The 20,901-nt window shown below is 46.7% G+C and overlaps 1 protein-coding gene across 1 annotated transcript in view; it reads right to left on the bottom strand.

The window, feature by feature from the left end:
* LOC124236210 (aromatase) overlaps positions 1-19,477 on the bottom strand; it is a 111,576-nt gene extending 92,099 nt beyond the window's left edge. The window contains exon 1 of the mRNA XM_046655026.1: positions 19,415-19,477. The gene's annotated coding sequence lies outside the window, so the exon portion shown is untranslated. The remainder of the gene's footprint in view (positions 1-19,414) is intronic.
* Between the last annotated feature and the right edge of the window lie 1,424 nt (positions 19,478-20,901).

Here is a 20,901-nt window from a genome sequence, read left to right on the forward strand (position 1 = left end):
GGGCACACGACCTCACTGTAACTGTTTCCCTGAATCACGTGCTTTCCCATCTTGGCATTGAAAACTTGAATCGGGAAAGGAGGTTCAACTCTCACCTGGCTTAGGTACCTGGAGAGGTGGAGAGAGGAAGCCTTGGTGTCAGACGGACTTAGGTTTGGATCCTGCCTCTGTCACTTCCTGGCTAGGTGACCTTGGGATAAGTACTTAACCTCTCTGAGTCTTTTTCTCACTTGTGAAAAGGGAATAGTAGTACCCACCCCGATAAGGTCCTTGTGAGGATAAAATGCAACATCTGTGAAGTGCCCAGCACAACGCCTGCCAATCATGATTGTCCCCTGGACTTGCTCTGGCTCATACACAGGATGTGTAGGACAGTGGACAGGGAGGCTGGGCAGCCCTTTACTCTCCCTCAGTTTCTAATTCGGTAAAATGGGAGAATAACGTGCTTGGCAAGAGGGTGGTGAGCATTAGAGAGGATGTAGTAAAGGGTCCAGCACAGCCCCAGAGGTATGGTGGGTCCTCAGGCGGTGCTGCTGGTCAATTAGAAGTTATCATTATTTACCTTAGAGGTCACCATCAGGGGCTAGTGCCCCAGAAAGAGGTCCCTGGGAAGACTGTGGCAGTCCTGAGATCAGAGCCAATGTCAGAGCCTGGAGGCTAGGCCAAAGCAGGAGATGGCAGTGGGTTTTGAGCTAGATCACATAGGACCAGGGTGCCATTAACATGCAGGCTAGGGGCCGGACCAGTGGCGCAGCGCTTAAGTTCGCACGTTCCGGTTCTCGGCAGCCTGGGGTTCGCTGGTTCGGACCCCTGGTGCGGACGTGACGCTGCTTGGCAAAAGCCATGCTGTGGTAGCCGTCCTACATATAAAGCAGAGGAAGATAGGCACGAATGTTAGCTCAGGGCCAGTCTTCCTCAGCAAAAAGAGGAGGATTGGCAGTAGTTAGCTCAGGGCTAATCTTCCACAAAAAAAAAAAAAAAAATGCAGGCTAGGGCCAGTACCCAGAGGTGTGGGGCAGGGGGCTCAGGCAGGGCACAGTGCCTGGCAAGACTCATCCCCTGAGCCAGAGGGGCTGCTCCATAGCCAGTTACGCAGCTGTCTTCCACAGCCTTGGGTCCAAGCAGCTCCTTAATGGGTTCACAGGCCTCACTCACCAATGCAGGCTGCCAGGCAGGGCTCTGCGGGGGCCCAGAAATAGTGAGGCAACACCCTGGGACAGCAGCTCTCAACATGGGGCCCTGGGTCACTGCAGAAGACCCACAAGCATAAAAGCATTTCTTTTGGGAAAAGAGGACTTTCATGTTTCTCCTGGTAGAAGCTGGGATCTGTGGGGTTTTGGTGATGGGCTGTCTAGTGGTCCACAGAGCCCTTGAGGTTCCGACACAAGTGGCTTTGGGGACATGAAGAACTCTTTACCATTCTGGGAGAGTGATGAGATTCATGTCCCCAGCCCCTCCCTTCAGCATGAGTCTTAGTTGTGCCCCCAGAGAACCAGCTTTTTGGGGCTCTCCCAGGAAAACCATCACCAAAACATCTGCTAAACAAATCAACTGTTCTGCCTCAATACTCTTACAGGCATCTTTGTTGAGCCTGGGATGTATTCTCCACTCACCACCATCCTACCCATATATCAGGCCCAGTTCTAATTCTAGATCTTCCAGGAAGCCCACCAAAATCTTTCTAACCCATAGCAATTAGCTCTTACTTAAAACACATGGCTATGCTGCCATTTTCTTTCTGGATAGCTCTTATTCTATGACTTTCTTTGTTAACACCTGTCTTTATTTTAATTTTTTCCCTTGTGGATGTTGGTCTCCTCCATCTTTTCCATTTCTTGCTTCCAACTAGTCACTAAAACTTGTTGGTTGTACCTCTCAAAGATATCTCAAATCCATCAACCACCTTTCAGGGCCATTTTCTGGTGTGGGCCACCATCACTGCAACAGCCTCCTAAGTGATCTCCTGTTTCTGGACCTGCCCCTCCAGTCCATTCTCCACACTGAGGCTAGAGAACTCTTTCTAAAACACAAATCTGCTTCAAGTCCTTTATCCCACTGGCCTCAAGATAAATATAAACTCTCCAACAGGCCTTTCAAAGCCTTTCGTTTACTGATTCCTGCCTACCTTTCTAGTCACGTTTCTCTCCATTCCCCTACCCCCCCTGCCATCACCAGCACTGAGGCCTGCCACACTCTTGGTCATGATAAGCCTTCTCAGCTCCTTACACACACGTTGCCTTGTACATTCTATCTGGAATACTCTTCCTTCCCACTCTCTGTGCCCCTCACACAGTGCCTGCTTGGCCTACACATACTCAGTCTTCAGGTCTCCGATGTTATCTCACCCACTAAGCCTTGAACCCCCCACATCCCATTCTAGGTGACATATGCAGAGTACCTTGTCCCCTCCTCATCACTGCATTTTTTTTTTTTAAAGATTTTATTTTTTTCCTTTTTCTCCCCAAAGCCCCCCGGTACATAGTTGTATATTGTTCATTGTGGGTCCTTCTAGTTGTGGCATGTGGGACGCTGCCTCAGCGTGGTTTGATGAGCAGTGCTATGTCCGCGCCCAGGATTCGAACCAACGAAACGCTGGACCACCTGCAGCGGAGCGCACGAACTTAACCACTCAGCCACGGGGCCAGCCCCCTCATCACTGCATTTTTAATTCCACTTTATATTTGCCTGTTTACTGGTCTCTGTCCCCTACTAGACTATAAGTAATTTCAGAGCAGGAACCATATCTGTCCAATTTACTGTTGTATTTCCTGTGCTGGGCCCAGTGTTTGCCTCTCGTTGATGCTCAAGAAGTAATTTTTGAATGAATGACTGGAAAGAAGAATGAGTCCATACATCCAAATCCTCCAGGGCAACCACCGTTTCTTATGCTTCCCGGTAGCTCCCTTCAGTGCCTAAGTCAGGATCCTATGTATTCTACATGCAAAGGAAAGGAGGTAATTATTTGCTTTTGGCAAAAAGGGCTTATTATTTAAATAACATGTTTGTCTACTTCTTGATCTTTCCCTCTCTCCATGCTGAAGGCTTTTTGAACTGCATGCTGACAGGAATGCAGCTGACAACATGGTGACTCAGATCTGCCTCCAGGGGTGCTGGGTAAGCAGGGTCCCTAGCCAGGATTGGGAGGCCCACAGAATTCAAGGCCTCCAGAACCTGAATGGGCCACTCACCAAGGAGAAGCAGGAAAAAGATTCGATGGGGTCCAGACACACAAGTTGTAGTCCCGACTCCTTCACAAATCAGCTACGTGACCACAGGCAAATCACCTAGTCTTTCTGGAGTTCACTTTCCTCTTTGGTAAAATGCAGTAAGGAGAAGGACTGATAATTTATCTTCACTTACAGCTCTGAGTTATCATTCTATGAAAAAAATGTGTCAGCATGTTCCTACCACAGGTGAGGAAGAATAGGGCTATTTCCAATCTACAGATCGGCATATCCATACCATTTCAAAGGTAAGTGTTTTGTAATCATAATCTCATCCATTATCTGGGGTTTTAAACTTGGTAGTGAGTGTTTATGTTTTTTTTTTCTTTTAATAACTGTGCCAGAAGCAAACACGTGGATATGCTAATGTCCATTCTCCCCCTCTTCCCTATCAATTTTGTTAGAAATGGCAGCATGCTCAGTTAACAACTATACTCCCCAGCTTCCCTTGCAGCTCAAATGACCATGTGACTAAGTTCTAGCCAATAAGATATGAGCAGAAGTGTCATGTGTAGCACACAGGAACCCTCCTTAACAGGAGAGAATACACTCTTTGCCCTCTTTCTCCTCTCTTTTCTGCTGGCTGGATGAAAATAAGATGCCTGAAATTTGGCAGCCGTAGTGGACCATGAGGTGATGTGCTAAGAATAGTAGAGCAGCAAGACAGAAGGAGTGTGGGTCCCTGATACCTGCAGCCACCATCCCAGCCCTGGGCTGTCTTCTGTTGGACCTCTTTACCATGAGAGAGAAATAATTTCTATCTTGTTTGAACTACTATTATTTTCATTTTACAGTCACATGTAACCAAGCCGAATCCTAACTGATAAAGTAATCATCTATTTTATACAAGACTCTGTGCTAGATACTGCAGGGGATGCAAAGGTACATAGGATTTAGACTCACAAAGACCTGGGAAGGAAGGTTCTGTCTAGGTATGAAGGGAATGCTAAGAAAAGTTTGGATTGGCAGGACCATATGGGCCTGAAGAGGAGTTACGGGAGATGAGACCAGGGAATATGATGGAAGGAGCTTGAGTGCCAGGCTAATGAGGTTAAATGTAATCCAGTGACAAACAGAGCAGATAACCTTGCCCTCAGTTTGCAAATGAAGAAACCCAGGGCTCAGTAGGTTACAGGATGTGTCCAGGGTCATCCAGCCAGGGAGCGGCAGAGCCAATCTCAGTTCTCCTGACACTTGGCCCAGTGCCATCCCGCAGTCCTATTCTGCCTTTGAGAGAATCTGGGACAAAAAGGGTAGGAATGGAGATTTTACACTTTGACACCACCAGGGAACTGGACTGTGGTCCCCTAGTTCCCCCAAACCTCCATCAGGAAGCTCCAAGTGTTGCCAGAAGTCCAGGATCCAGACCTACCTTTAAGACAGGGGACCCTTCCTGGGCCCCCTGCTCAGACATCCCATGAGACTACAGTGGCCAGGGTACTACTTCACTATGTAGTAAGTGCCCATATGTCAGGCACAGTGCTGGGTGCTCTACAACATTATCTAATTTACTGCCCTCAATAGCCTAGCAAGAAAGTTGTAATACCACCCCTCTCTTACAGATGAAGATGAAGAAACTGAGGCTCAAAGAAATGAAGCCACCTACTCAAAATTACTCAGTTGATGTCAAAGTTGAGGTACAAAGCCATGTTTGTTCAACACCAAAGACCTGTTCTTAGCCCCACATTCTGACATCTTCCCATTCCCTGACAAAGCATGGAGCAGTCTCCTGTTCCCCCTCAGGCTCTAAGGACTTACCTAGTTTGATGGGTTGACCAGCACCAAAACCTCCTGCCAGAGTCCAGTTGTGCACATTCCACTTACAGTCAGGAGCCAGTGTCCTATCTAGGAATTGCATCACCCATGCCCTGCACATGACCCCTCATGAGTGAGGGATCTCCTGGGGAGAGGGTGGGCTCACGGATGCCCAGACCTCTGCAGCCTCAGGCCTCCCAGCATTCTCAGTCTTGGCTGATCATGGGGCAAGGGTGTCAGAATCCTCCCATTCCAGGTTCTAGAGTTCACAGATTCCAGTGAGCTGTTTCATGGGATCGGGGACACTTCATTCTTGGTACCCTTCCTGTGGCTGTCAGGGTTAGAATGCATTTGTTATGACTTGAGCTAACATTCTTTCAATAAACAACTGGTCATTGGAACTGAGTCTCCTATCATTGCCAACATCTGGAAAGTTGAGTTTAATCTTGTCAGTCATCCAGGGTGCACCTCTCCAGTAATGTGGTATCTCCAGAGTTCCAACATGAACCACATATTCCCTAAGCTGACCACAGTGGTTTTCTTCTGGAACTTTCACAGGAAACACCCTGAGATGTAGTCTGCAAAGTTGAAGGCAATGGATGGACCCTGGTCCCTCTGCATTCATTGCCCAACTATGAGGGGCCAAGCACTTTCCAGGCGTTGCCCTGGGTTGTCACCAGTCCATCCCATTCCTGTCTTGTGCAACCTCCGTCCCCATTGGCCAAACTGTTGCTGTTCCTTTCAAGCCTCAGCCTAAGACTCTCGCCCCTATACCCTCTCCCCTAATCAGGCTGAAAACGGAAGGTGTTCACCTTATTTTATTAAAACTAGATATATTTTAGGCTTAACCTAAGTCTAGCAGATTTTAATAGTTATTAATAGAATATTCCTCCCATTTCCTTGTAAACACTGTAATCAACAATCTCATTCTCAGATGTACCACTTAAAGCATCTGAAATCAGACATGAAAGAATAATTTAAATTCGTTCATGACAAAGTTTTCTGAAGATAAATGCAGGTTCTGTCAGATGAAGAAACACATACAATTCTCACAGACTCTTTCGTGTATTGTGGTGCGATCAAAATATCTCACCAGATCTTATCATTATACCTGGTAGACATTGTTATAAACGGTTCTTATACAGTCCTCGTAACCCATCATTGTCACCCGTAAGAGACGGCCAGTGAAGCACTTGGATCCACGTGATTACCGAAGACTCCCTGTTTCATTGGCTGCGGCAATCTCATGAAAATCATGCCCTGAATGTTTCATATACAGCAACACTGCGCATTTATACATTCCCCCTAGGAAGAACAAGCAGTTGGACGTGAAAGGACTTTAAGACCCCAGACACGTTCCGGCTATCCTTTTAAGATAGGCATCACCGGCCAAAGTCAGGCTGGGCTCCTCCTAATAGTTGTGTGCTCTCTAGTAGGTCATTTACACTCTCTGAAGCTCAAGTTTTTCATCTGTAAAGTGGAAATGATAAGAATGCCTGCCTGCTGTGAGGTTCAAATAAGATCATGGATGGGAAATCCCTTTGTAGGCCACAAAGCAACACTCAATGTTGACCATTTTTTTCACACACGTTAACTGAATCTTCAGAACACTAGGAAGTAGATGTCATCTTCCCCTATTACCGGTGTGGAGACTCAAGTGGATAAGCACTGGAGAGCCTGAGGTCCAAAGCCAGATCTCTTTTTCCTCTCTGAGCGAGGGCATAGTCCATAGCCCTGTCCCTGCTCACCGCCGTGTCATCTGCATACTGCGAGCAGCACATCATTGAGCCGTTGGCCTTAAGTCTGGGAGCAAAGCAGGTGTCAAGAGCCACAGACTGGGGAGGGGGGATCAAGGGGAGCCAGCAAGCCTCTGAGGCCTCCACTGGCCATGAGCCCTACCCCCGCCTCCAGCTGCCTGCCTTCCCCCGATGAGTGTGTTTGCCAAGTGCCTGTGGAGCACCTACTTCCACCCTGCCCTGGGCTGAGTAAGCTCAGGGGAAACAGCTGGGATGCGGTGGCACTGCCCTGAAGAGACTTGTCCTCCGGCTGAGACAAGAACTCAGAGACGCAAGTAACCAACAGTCAAACACAAAACAGCACACGGTCAGGTGGCGGGTGAGTGGGAAGGTGAGAGTAACATTCCTAGATGCTCCATTGGAGGGCACTGACAATTCCTGAAGCTTTGTATGCCCCCCAACAAGCCTGAGAGCTATCTCAGTTTGGAGAGACACAGAATCTGCATCATCCCCCCCTCTTTATATAACCCCACTCCTGAGGTCCCTCTCAGCCCTTTCCCTTCCCATCCCCCAAACCGGCTCTGTCACTGATCTATAGACTCCATGAGGTCAGGTAGCAGAGGTTTCCGTCCCCGGGTGCTTCAGGCCTGGTCCCGAGCCTTCCCAGAGTCGGTCCTCAATGAACATCTGCTGAACGGAACAGACCGACAGCACCTAGGGACTCATCCTCTGGCCCCAGAGGCCTTTGAGAGAGTGCGCAGGCAGGCTGGACCCTGTCCGGGAAAGGGGGGACCTAGGCCCTCACAGAGAGGGGAGGAGCCCAGAGGAGCTCCTGGGAAGAAAGGAAGAGGAACCCACCAACAACCTGTGAACTAAATTGAGAGAAATGCCTTTCAGAAAAGAAACCTGGTAAATGAAATTCCTGAGTGCAGCAGCCAAGTCAGGGAGCATCCTCATCCGCTTGTGTGAGAGAACGGAGGATGGAGGATGGAGCTGCAGCTCCCTTCTCGCCTCCCTGTCTCTCGCTGGAGCAGCCCTCCTGCCACTGGCAGGGCTGGGCTGTGGAGTAAAGGCGCTGCTTCCTGGCCTGGACGTAGGCCGAGTGGAGATTGCGAGCACCTTCCACATCACTGGGGGCCCGACCTCTTCAGAGGAAGGTGGCCCTAATTAATTGCGAGGCACCGTGTTCTTCCCCTGATCTCCTGCCGGGCAAGCGGAGAACAAGTGGAGGCTTTCTCTGAACAGTGTGCGGCCCCTTAGCTGATTTGGAAGCACAAAGGGAAAATTAATAGAGAACTACTACATGCAAATGCCTGTCTCTTGTTGTATGCTATATTTAGAGAGAGGAACGGCCTTGGCGTTTAGAGCTAAGTTTTCTGTAAGAGTTTCTTGCTGCTACTGCTGTTAGCCATTCAGACAGGAAGAGCAAACTGGAAGGACTCAAATGTCGGTCACACCACCAAATCACTTAAAAATGCGTCCCAGGCCCCCTTCAGTCGTCACATTTTTTAATTTCTGGAAGGATAGAGAACTTTCTGAGGAGAGCTTGACAGAATGTTTTCCACCTTCCCTCCCCAGCCTGCCCCATTAGGGTTTTGCAGTTACCTTTGATGGCAGCAGCTGTGAGGAAGCTAACTGGCCATGTGGTCTTGGGCAAGCCCCCATCCCTCTGGGTCTCAGTTGCTGACTGCAGGACCTCTAGCTTTCTCTCCCACTGTGGAACCCCTTCCAGCTCCACGAGTCCATAACCAGTGATCCCATTAGGAAACAATGCAGTTCCTAGAATTACAGGTCTGCAGGGAACGCATCCCACTTCTGGCTCAACTGTTCCTAAACTGCTGCTAACACAGAGGTGCCAAACCTTGAAGCCTCAATAATGGCTACAAGGAATTCAGTGTTTTCTTCTGTGCCAAATGCCAGCTGGAACCACAAGGGCCCTGGACAGGCCTTCGCTGGCCCAGTAAAAAGGAAGGAAATGGACCTTGTGCCTTCCTCCTGCTTTCTCTTCTAGTGGCCTTCTGGGTCGCCTTCTCTGGACCGCCTCCCACACCCCTACAGGTGAGCCATCACCTCCCCAAGAGCCCAGGCCTGTGGGTGGCCTACAATTGCCCACCATGCCTCGTCTTCTCCAGCCCCCTCCTTCCCTGCCTACTGAGCAGCTCCTACTATAGGAAGCTGCTCTCAGATGGAAAGCAGCCAATTGACTAACTCGCGCTCGGGCATCACGCTTCCTAAAGAAAGAAAATGCGGATGCCCTGTGGGAGAAAAAAATCCATAAGTTCCCAAAGAAATTAATTTTAAAGAGTAGACCTTGAGGCATCAAAGATGAACCAAGAGAGGGAGATGTTTTAGGCACAGGGGCCTTCCAACGCCAAATTTTCGGATTTGGATGTGGCTCTAACCCTTCTTCTCAAACTGTGAGCTCTTGGGAAATTTATTTAACCACTCTGAAATCTGATTTCTAGGACTATAACATGGCTCAGGAGCCACTGACCTACCCCTATGAGATAACGTGAAAGCGCTCACACACTGTAACGTTCAGCACAGACCTCCGTGTCCACGCCCCCATCACCTCCCCAGGCGGTGTGTGTGTCTGGAGCCAGCCCACTCCCTAAGTCACCTCCATCTTAGCTCCACCACTCAGGAGCCCTGTGGAGAAGAGGAGGGAGGGAGAGAAAGATGCCTGCATTTTCCCTTCCAACCTTCCCTAGGCTTCATCCTCTCCTCACCTCCCAGTCACCACAGGGATTCCGAATGGTGTTTTTGTGTGTGGATCCCTCCTCCCGAGAAAACGCTCCAGATCTCTGAACCCCACAGGCTGAATTTCACTGCAGCGTTTCTGACACCGTCTGTAACATGACAACAGGAGCCTGGCGTGCAGGGCAGGGGGGAGGAGGGTCTGTGTTTCTGTGCCGCGAATAAAACCAGGAGACATGGCGGGCGGGGGGGGGGGGGGGGGGGGTGTCTTGCTTTTTTCTTTAAGCCTACACAAAAATGTGTCCCTTCTGATTCTATTCACAGCGTCTTTCAGCCCCCTTGAAGACTGGGCAGCACGATGACAGGCTTGGTGCGGTCTTAAAATCAGGCAGCATGTGGAACGGGACTATTCCCACATGTTCCCCTTGGTCAGAGGACAGCCCTCCAGCCCCCAACAGAGTGGACACTCTCCTTATTTAAATGTAGACATTCCTCATCATTTCCGAAGATTCGTATTTATGAAGTCGTAACTTGTTGGGAATTAGTCTAGCTATTCCTAGTTACCATTAGGCTCATTTGATAACAATGTGTTACCAAATAAATTTGGGAATTGTTCTTAAAATGCCGACATAGAAATAAAGGCAAATAAAACAAACCAATTTATAGGATACCAGAACATTGTAAAGAGAGGAGCCACCATATTTATTAAACCCTAGTCTGATGAAGTAGTGCATGCTGGGTGACAAGGTCACACACTGATCACCAGTTCTTCTAATCCAGCTCGCGGATGGTTGAGAACGTAACAGCAGTAGAATAAGATAAACTAAAAGATAATTGTAAGCCAAAAGAACAAAAGGCAAATTCAAAGCTGGTTCAAAACTAAACACTGATTTAAAGCCAACAAAAAAAATACAGAAATTAAATTTAAATGAGAAAAAGTATATATGGAAAATGCAAATTTCAACAGGGAGAGTAAATATTAACTGGAAGTCCATTTAAGCTGCCCACTGACCTGGAGTGCTTGTTGCTGGCAGGGCGAAGAGGTTATCAGGACTGAGAAGGCTGGGAAGAAAGGATCTAATGCAAGGACTTGCAGCCTAAAGACATTCACCTCCTTTACCACATGCTTTCTCTGCTTTGTCTTCTTGGGCCCGTAGTATGACACTAAATCAGGGGCTTGCACCTCATACTTATCCAACAAGTAATTAAGAGAATTCCTGAGCCCCCCAGATTTTCCCAGTTTGATTAGGGTAAGTGTCCAAATCAGGCTGCTACAGGATAAGGACCTGTTTTACTGAACACTGTCAGCTCGATGCATACCTTACCCAGCACCTCCCACCCATGGCTTCCAAGAGGCCAGAGGGAAAGCTCTTCTAGGAATATGAAGGAAAAGCAGTGCATGGGCAATATTAACACCTAATGTCTGGAAATCCCGAATGACAAGAAATGAGATGAGCAAAACTAATAGAACCATGACATGGACCTGACAGTAAAAGAATTTTTGCTGGTAGAATTCTCAACTACAATAAAATGTAGAATGAGGCTCAAGTTTAAATATTATACCAGTAAATCCCACGGATCTAGACTTTCACTCAGGTTTTTTTCTTTATCAGAATTGTCCAAAATCGTGCTAAGTACCTAAAGAAAGGAACAATGTACCTATGACACAGTGTTGTCCTTGAAACTCAAAAATAGCGAGTTATAAAACTGGATAGAGTTGTGTAACAGAAAATGCCCTTCCTAGAGCTCATTGGCCAGAAACATAGAATTTTGAACCCAGAAGAGCTCTTAATAGAAGACCCAGATTTAAGGTAATAATACCATCTGACAAACCAAGGCACAGGGCCTTGGAAAGGGACCAGTGCACTGAGGGGCCTTAAAGCTTCACGATCTTGAGCTTCATGGTGTATCCACCTCTGCCAATGCGTCATTGTGTAACTCCTTTAAATAGTTGTTACTGCATTTCATTGACTCCTAGACTTTTCACCCTGGAAATATGGACTGACTTCGCCATGGCGACACAATTAGTTGGTAGAAAAGTCAGGGATCAAGCCCAGTCTTTTGAATTCAAATCCAGAACTGTGCTCCCTACACCCACTACATCTTCAACCACTTTGCAAATACCCCTAATCATCCAAAAGTAGTTTATATTTTTGGTTTCAGGCAGTCAATAAAAGGTCTTAATCACCTAGCATCTCAAAAGAATAAACACTTTTGACATTTAGAAGTAAAGTAACCTAGGACTCAGTCCAGCCCTAAACGGAAGCTGGCGGGGGCTACATGGCGCCATATGTCAGACTGGTGATAGCTCAGATCTCTCCTGCTTGTGCTCACGGCTGTTCTCCATTTCTTCCAGAATCAGGTGCCAGGGCTAATTAAATTCCTGATTAAAGCCCAAGGCACCCCTAGAGGCGTTCAGCCAGCAAGCTGGCTGGGTGGAAAGCACCAACCAGTCCCCTCTATTGGATATCCAGACACTGGCATTAAATTAGTAGAGCCATCTATTATCCTCCCCCAACCCCAAATCATGCATTCATTCATTCATCCATTCGTTCACTTACTCATTCATTCAACATTCTTAATGAGTGCCTTAGGACATAGGACACATCAATCTCTCCCCTCAAGGAATTTACAGTCCATCTGAAAGGATAAGAAATGAACTCGCAAGAAAAAGTTAAGGCGGAGCAAGTGTAGGCAGCTCAGAGTAGGAAAGAGAGAGTTTCCTGGAGGTGGAACTGGTCCAGGTGGCCTTCATGGAGGAGGCAGAGCCTGTAAACTCCTGGGAGGAGCTAGGCTTGAAAGCTCTTGATTCTTCCATCCCTTGCTTGAACAAAGAAACATCTCAGTGACACTGAGAGTAGGACACATAAGCCAGTCACTTAGGGACTTGTTAATTTCTGAATTTCTCCAAAGTGGAAGATAAGGTTATTAAGGGACCCGTCTCCTTACTGCACACAGGCCATTTGGGGCCAGGCTTGGGCCCACCAGACAGATGAGCATTTCCTCATAGGCACTGGCTCACTTAGAGTAGTGGCTCTCAGCCACACACTAGACCCAATGCCCCTTTTATAACAAATAATTTGTAACTCTCCCTTTGCTATGCTCAAATGAAAACCATAGAATCTGCCTACCTACAAAATTTCCCCTCTAAAATTCATAATTTCAATAAAAATAATGCACTCCCTGAGTTATAATCAAGGAACAAAGAAAAGTAATTTCATACTAAAATAAGTATTTCAATACCCGAAAAAACATGTCCACAACCACGCTGGAAGACCTGAGTCATTAGATGTCTGCTCTTACGTGCGGAATCACCATGAATGCAACAGATAAAAATGCGCGCGGATTCACAAGTATTTTAAGGGCCGCTCAAATACTGTGATTGGCATTGTCATTCATAATCTGATTTTCCAGAATGGTGAACAACTTGTAAAGTCCTACACAGAATGTACCTCCTTCAATCAATTTTGCATTCCTGAAAAATTCAGTTTATGTTAGAACTGCAAAAATCCTTTGTGTTTATATGTAAAATGGATGCTAGACTCAGATAATTATGAACAGGGTTTTCATGGGCATGAATATCCAGCGGGATGTTTAAAAGTCATGTGTGACAGTACCTTGTGATATAAACTGTCCTGACCACTGAAGAACATGTGCATCTCTGCCCTAGTCCACTAAATGCCAGTGGCACCCCCACTCCCATCATTGTGACAAATTGTGATTGTGACAAATGCCTCCATACATTTCCAAAAATGCCTCTTAGGGGTTGGAGCTGCCCTTTTTGGGAAGCCTTAGTTAGAGGGCAGGGGGTGTGTGTGTGTGTGTGTGTGTGTGTGTAGGTTATGTCTTCCAACAGCTGAAGTTAGGGGGTTACCTGCTTACTCTATTGCTTCCTGAGATGGTTAATTTTATGTATCAACTTAACTGGGCCACAGGGTGCCCAGATATCTGGTCAAACATTATTCTGGGTGTTTCTGTGTGTTTTTGGATGAGATTAGCATTTAAATTGGTGGACTGAATAAAGCAGCTCTCCCTCCCTAAAGTGGGTAGGCCTCATGCAATCAGTTGAAGGCCTGACTAGAACAAAAAGGCTGACCCTCCCTGGAGTAAGAGAGAATTCCTCCCGCCTGACTGCCTTAGACTGCCACACTGGATTTTCCTGCTTTAGGACTTGAACTGAAATATTGGCTCTTCCTGGGTCTCAAGGCTGCCAGCATTCAGACTGGAACCACAGCATCAAATCTCCTGGCTCTCCAGCTTGCCAAGTCACCCTGCACATCTTGTCAGCCTCCACAATCATATGAGTCAGTTCCCTATAATAAATACATATATATATATGACCTCTCTATATTATCTATACATATCTGCATATACATCTTATTGGTTCTGTTTCTCTGAAGAGCCCTGACTCCTACACTCCCACGCCAGTCTGAGCCAAGCCCTTGCCCTGGCCTGCCTCTCGCATTCTGGTCCCACACTCCAAAGTGCTGGGTTCTTGGGGCCATCACAGCCCTTAGTCCTCCCTAAGGCCCCCTGAAGCACTATATCAGGAGGCTCCAGCTTCAGCACACAGAACCCTACCCCAAACACAGCATGAACCAGGCAACGGCAAACAGGAAGGGGAAGGGACACCAATAAGGCATCCTCTAGAGCTGACTGGCCCTGAGACTTTGGCCCCTTTTCAGTGTCTGCTTGGACATTCAGGCTTGGGGCCTTTGGTGAAACAGGGAGGGCCTTTTGGGGAAGACATGAGTATTAGTAGTGCTCCCCAAGAAATGTAACAGGAAGGTAAACGAGGCCAGGACCAAAGAGAGGGAAATTTTACAAGGTAAGCAGATACAGAGAACTCCCTTCAAACACCCCTTGGGATGGAAAAAGTTTCTCAAGGGAGCACCCTCTCTCACTGGGCAGAGGGGATGGTGGCATGAAACTTCAATTACTCCCTCTTCAGTGAGTGAATCTCACATTCAGGAAAGGAAGTCTCAGACAGAAACTATAGCCAGGGTATTTCATTTTCTCACATATTCATTCAGTCATTCAAAAATGTATGGAACGTGTACTATATGCCAGGCATGCATTAAAGTTCTGGGAATATAATGAGTAAGATGTCGGGCTGTCCTCAAGGAGCTCACAGACTGGCAGGGAGATAGACAGATAGAAAGGCAATTGTAAAATGATGGATGGACTCTAGAACGGGTAAACATGATTGCAGTGGGAGCGTGAAGCTGGGGCAGCTACGCCTCCCAGAGAGCTGCGGTCAGGGGTGAGGAGGCTCTAAGAGAGAACACCAGAGGTAGGTTTCAAAGAATGAATTAAAGTTAGCCAGATAGAGAAGGGAAAAAGGGCAGAAAAAGCAGAGAGGTGAGTGCTGTAGTGGCATGGAGCAAGGAAGGAGCAGGCACCTCCCAGAAGCTGAAAGAAGGAATCTAGGACACAGTGTGGAATGGTGAGACATAGGCGAGAGAGAGTGGGCAGGGGTCGGATCATGGAGGGCCCCATGTGTGCCATGCCAGGGAGCTTGGTTTTCACTCTGAAGGCACTGGGAAGCCCCTGAAATATTTTAAGCAAGGGACTGACACAATCATATTTGTATAATAAACATATCCCTCAGACTAAAGAATCGAGTCTGGGTGCATAAACTAGCAGACTTATGCTAGGAGGAGGACTTAAGCACTTGAGGAACACTTCAGCAGGGAGCAGGAGGAGCCCTCAGGAAAGTGTCGCCGTAATCTGGTTGAGGCATGACAGGGACCCAAATTAAGGCACAGTCAGGGAGGAAGAAAGGGGCTTAAGGAAAATCAAGTAGGGAAAGGATTTGCATATACACATACATACACACACACATAACTGATGAGTAAAATATGAAAAAAATCTTGCTATCACTAATAAAGCAATAAAATATAAAATGCTATGACACTTTCTTCCACTGACTTGATAAAGGTTTTTCTTCTGTTTTCCTTTTAGGGAATACAGCAGCAGGAGATTTGGGGAAAGTTTGGACGTGCTGAGTTTGAGTCCCTGTGGGCCTCCAGGTGGAGCCACACCATGGGTAGTTGGCCCTGTGGGTCCAGAGCTCAGAAGAAAGGCCTAGGCTGCACACAGAGCTCGGGAGTGGTCCATGGTAGCTGGTGGTCAGAAGCTTTGAAAGTAGATGAGATCACCAAGGAAGAGTCTACAGAGAGAGGATTTGGGGCAAAACCCTGGAGAACACCGGCAATTGAGGTGAAGAACAGTTGAAGGACACTGAGAAGGAATGGTCAGAAAACTAGGAGGAAAACTGGAAGTAATGTCAGGGAAGCCGAGCTAGGAAGGAGCGTCAAGAAGGAGAGGGTGAGGAAGAGCGCCAAAGGTTGCAGAGAGATCAAATAGGACTGAACTTTAGACTGAAGAGTGTGAATTGTATCTAGCAAACAAGTCATCAGTGCCTTGTTTCTTCTATTTTACTTAATTTTTACCACTTAGTTCACTCTCCTCCATTTCCTTTGTATTAATTAGTTAGCTCAAGTTCCTATGCAATTCTATTTTCCTTGTTAACTGGGGAGCTCTACTCTCCTTTTCCACTCTACCAGCTGCCTCCTCCGTTTTGTCCCTCATAGTCAGAACCATACTTTTTTCCATTATATGAAGATAGGATTCCAACTATCTCCCCCAAATTCTCTATTCTCCTGCTGTTCTTCCGCCTCCTCAGAATGAATGCTTTCACTTCCCGTTCTCACACACCAACATGAGACCTGTGGAAGACTTTTACTTCCCCTCTTTCTCCTTTCATGCATTTAGTTCCAGGCTATTATTAACATTTCCCTTGAAATATACGTCTCTTCTATTTTGCACACGTCTGTTACACATTCCTAAACAGTCTATTATGATCCATCCCAACGTAACTAATTATATATTGTAAGGATCCTTGCTCAGTGCTATTTTTTTTTTCCTTTTTATCTTCCCTCCCTCCTGAAGCCTTTAAGCTGACTCATTTATTGTTTGGTTAGATCTTTTCTTAACATCCTTTTCTCTGATAGAAGACGTGGGTGACATGTCCTTTGAATCCTTGCATATTCTCAAGTACATTACTTTCACTCTGGCAGGGGAGTAAGGTCTTGCTACAGGATTCTTGGTATGCAGTATTTTTTTTCTCAGTAACCTTCACATGATTCACCTCACTCATCTCTGCCTCAAGTGTTATAGAAGAGAAACTCGATGCCCCATGGTCCTTCTTCCTCTGGAAGTAACTTGTAGTTTCCTTCTGGAAGATTGCAAGATTTTCTTTTTATCCTTAGACCTCGGGAACTTACCAAGCTATGACTCATTTGTCTTGTCCAGAACTTCTCAAAACCTTCTGATCAGCAGACTCAGGCCTTTTCTTTAGCTTGGGAAATTTACTCCTTATTACTTAAGTATTACTCCTCTCTTTTCCCTCTACTTAATTTGCCTGCAGATCTAGTCTTTCGGTTCCAGAAAATCTTTTTGTGCTCTACTGAAATCTTTACAGCCTAATATTAGTTTTAAAGTTGTCATTGTTCTCTAGTGGTTTAGTTTCATAGAAGCCTCTTCTAAAAGTATCACTGGGCCCCTTAGGTATTATGGTAGTGGGTTTTTTGTCTGCTATCTGGGCTTAGTGACAGCCACTGGGGTACCTTAAGAGGGGGCAGACCCACAAGTGGTATTAGTCCCTCTATCAAGGCTCCAGGAGAAGACTCTCATTCCCTAGTTTTCTTACATCTCCCAGTCTCAGGAGTAGAGATAGAACTCAGTGCACCTGACACTCCCTTCCCTCTCATCCAGCTGGGTCTCTTTGCCAGGATACTTACTGGTGCCCAGATACTGGTGCCTTCTTAAGATCACAGAAGAAAGGGTAGTTTTTGAGACCAGGTGCTTACATGCACAGCTTTAAGAAAGCAGCACAGGTCCCATTCAAGAAGTCATCTCAGGGTGACATCAGCAAGATGGCAGACTAGGAAGACCTGGACCTTCTTTCCCCTCAAAAACACACTGATTCAACTACAATTCATGGGCAAATTCCCTTTGTGAGAAATCCAGAAACTAACTGAAAGGTTGGTGCACCCCAGGCAAACATGAAGCCAGACTCACTAAAGCCACTAGGGAAATTCAGAACATCCTTTTGCCAGAATTCCTACCCTGGCATAGCATCATATGGTCAGGAAGAGATCCCCAGCTCCCAGATTCTCCCAGGGTAGGGAAAGAGTTGGTTCACACATCCAATGGCCCAACTTTTTTGAGGGGGCTCCCCAGAGAACTGGCTTCTGTCTCACCAGTCTTGGAGCTCAGATGGGTCCAGAACAGTCTAGCCATCCAGGGGAGAACAGAGACAGTGACTTGGACTGGTAAATGCTCCTCCCCTCTGCTCAGCACAGAGTGAGCGGGCAAAAACCACAGCTGCTAGCTTGTCCCTGGTGAGGGAAAGAGTTGGTCTAGGTTTCTAAAGCCGCAACTTTTGTGAGGGCTTCCCAAAGGACTGGCTTCTCTCTTGCCTGTCTTAGACTGCTGAGGTGACTTGGCATAATCTAGCCACCTTGGGGCTAATGAGAACAGAGACAGAAATTTTGGCTGGCAGTCCTCATAGTACCTCTTTCTGGTTCAGGATGGAGCAAGCAGACAAAAAATACCAGTTTTCAGATACTCCCTCAGGAAGGAGAGTTGGACAGAGTGTCCAATGAACCAACTTTTCTGGGGACTGCCCAAGGAACTGACTTCAGTCTCACTTGTCTTCATGCACTGACAGGACCTGGTCTACCCTAGACACCTGGGGACTGTGAAAAACAGAGAAAGTGGGTTGGATTAGCACAAAAGATTGAGGGGTTGCCAGAATCTCTGGTCAGGCTGATTGGTGGGGGTCTTTTGTACAAGGCCAGCTGTGAAGACTGGAGGGGTGGCTGCTTTGTCTAACACACAGACACCAATACAGAGTCAAGGAAAATGAAGAATCAGGCAAAGATGTAACAAACAAAGCAACAAGATAACTCTTCAGAAAATGACCCTAATGAAATAAAGTTATATGCTCTACCTGACAGAAAATTCAAAATAACTGTTGTAAACATGCTTACTGAGGTAAAGAGAATAATGCATGAACAAAATGATAACCTCAACAAAGAGAAAGAAAATATTAAAAAGGGCCAAACAGAAATCATGGAGCTGAAGAACACAATAGCTGAACTGAAAAATTCACTACAGGGGTATAGACCAAGTAGAAGAAAGATCAGTGAACCTGAAGACAATTCATTGGAAATAATTCAGTCAGAGGAACAAAAAGAAAAAAGAATGAAAAACAGTGGAGAAAGCTTAAGGGACTTACGGGAAATCATTAAGCAGACCAATACACATTGTGGAAATTCCAAAAGAAGAAAAGAGAGAGAGAAACAGAAAGCTTATTCAAAGAAATAATGGCCAAATATTTCCAAAATCTGGGGAAAGAGATGGGTATCCAAATCGAAGAAGCCCCAAAAATACCAAATAAGATGAACCTCCGAAAACCCCACACTGACATTTTATTTAGAGTTTGGAAGATGGCAGTGTAGGAAGATCCTGAACTTGCCTCCTCCCATGGACACAACAAATCTACAACTACCAGTGGAAAAATTTCTTCTGAGAAAGACCTGGACACTGGATAAAAAGAACCTCCACAAGGGACAGCGCAGACAGAGCTGAAAGAGACAGAGAGAGCTCTGCCAAAGGAATAAAAACTACACCCCAGCCATGGTGCTTCATAGCCAGGAGCTATCTCAAATGTATGGAGCTTTTCCGAGAGGAGCAGGGGATCTGAGCTCCACATTAGGCAACCCAGCCCTTACATTCAGCACAACAGAGGTGAGATCTCATAATAACTTGGTTTTGCTGTCTTTGAAAACCAACAGGGAATACACCCAAGAAAACTACAGAACTTCAGAGAAAGAAAAACCTGCTCCTACAGGGCCCACATACGGATTCACCAGACCAGTAAACCAGCCCAAAAACACCAGGTAGAAAAATCCATTGGTAAAAGAGACTCACTTATTAAGCTTGGAGCTTATCTTGGAGAGGCAGGAGACAGCTGAGACACTGGTGGCAGCTGTTACTGTGACCAGTTCAGTTGTGCTGACACAAATGCTGATAGTTGCTTTTGTACCTCTGCCTTTAGCCTGTTAGGACAGGGCTCTGCCCCACCTAATATAGCACCTGAGGCAATCGAGCACAGCCAGGCAGCAGGCAGCCTTCTCAAGGGACTAGCACCACCCACCAGCAAGCCCACAGCAAACTTGTGGGCCCACAGTGGCGGGGCTGTGGGGCATGTGGGGCATGTGGGCCCACAGCATACTTGTGCCACTGCCCATCCCACATAGCCACACAGGGCATCTGCCCCACCTTCCAATGCCTGAAATGATTGTGCACAGCTGTACCTGGGGCTGGCTCCATGCATCTGAGCTCCTGATGCAGTTGTATGCCCCAGGGCAGCATAACTACATCTAGCCAGAGGCCTGCCCCATCCAAAAAAGAGCTGATGAGAGTGCACACCTGCAGGGAGCCACATCAGAGGTCTACAGCAATTGTGAGTCCCTGAGCCTAGCAACCAGCCACACTGGGGCCTGACTCTCTACAGCAAAACAGGAGTAGTTCTGTGCTGTTAGACTTTGCAGCCAGCCATGCAGGGCAGGGGGGCTTGCCCGACCCAATAACATGACTGTAATAGCAGCATGCAGCCAAGCCTTACAGCCAGCCAGCCTGGGGACCAGCTTAGCCTACCCATGCACCCGCAGCAATAGCAATCCCACCACAACAGAAGGGCACATGCAGCCCACACAGGGGACACTGCTGGAGTATTTGGCAGCACTGATGAGAGGGGAGCATGTTGCTGGGCCCCATAAGGCATCTCTTACATCAGGCCACATTTCCAAGATTAGGGGACATAACCAATATACCTAATACATAGATATAAGCACAGAGAAGTAGGCAAAACGAGGAGACAAAGGAATATATTCCAAATGAGGGAACAGGACAAATCCTCGGAAAAAGAACTAAACGAAACAGAGAGAAACCATCTACCTGATAAGGAGTATAAACTAGTAGTCGTAAGTATGCTCACTGATCTTGCAAGAAGAATAGATGAACAGAGTGAGAACTTCAAGAAAGAATTGGAAAATATAAAAAAACAACCAATCAGAACTGAGGAAATACAATAACGGAAATGAAAAATTCACTAGAGGGAATCAACAGCAGAGTAAATGACACAGAAGAACAGGTCAGTGATCTGGATGAAAGAGTAAAGGAAATCTCCCAAGCTGAACAGAGAAAAGAATTAAAAAGAACAAGGACAGTCTAAGGGACCTCTGGGACAATATCAAGAGTCCTAATATCTGCATTATAGGTGTCCCAGAAGGAGAAGAGGGAGACAAAGGGGCAGAGAACTTATTTGAATAAATAATAGCTAAAAACTCCCCTAACCTGGGGAAGGAAACAGACATCCAGGTAAACGAAGCACAGAACAGAGAGTACCAAACAAG

The sequence above is a fragment of the Equus quagga genome, chromosome 2 (genome assembly GCF_021613505.1).
Source record: "Equus quagga isolate Etosha38 chromosome 2, UCLA_HA_Equagga_1.0, whole genome shotgun sequence".
Lineage (NCBI taxonomy): Eukaryota > Metazoa > Chordata > Mammalia > Perissodactyla > Equidae > Equus > Equus quagga.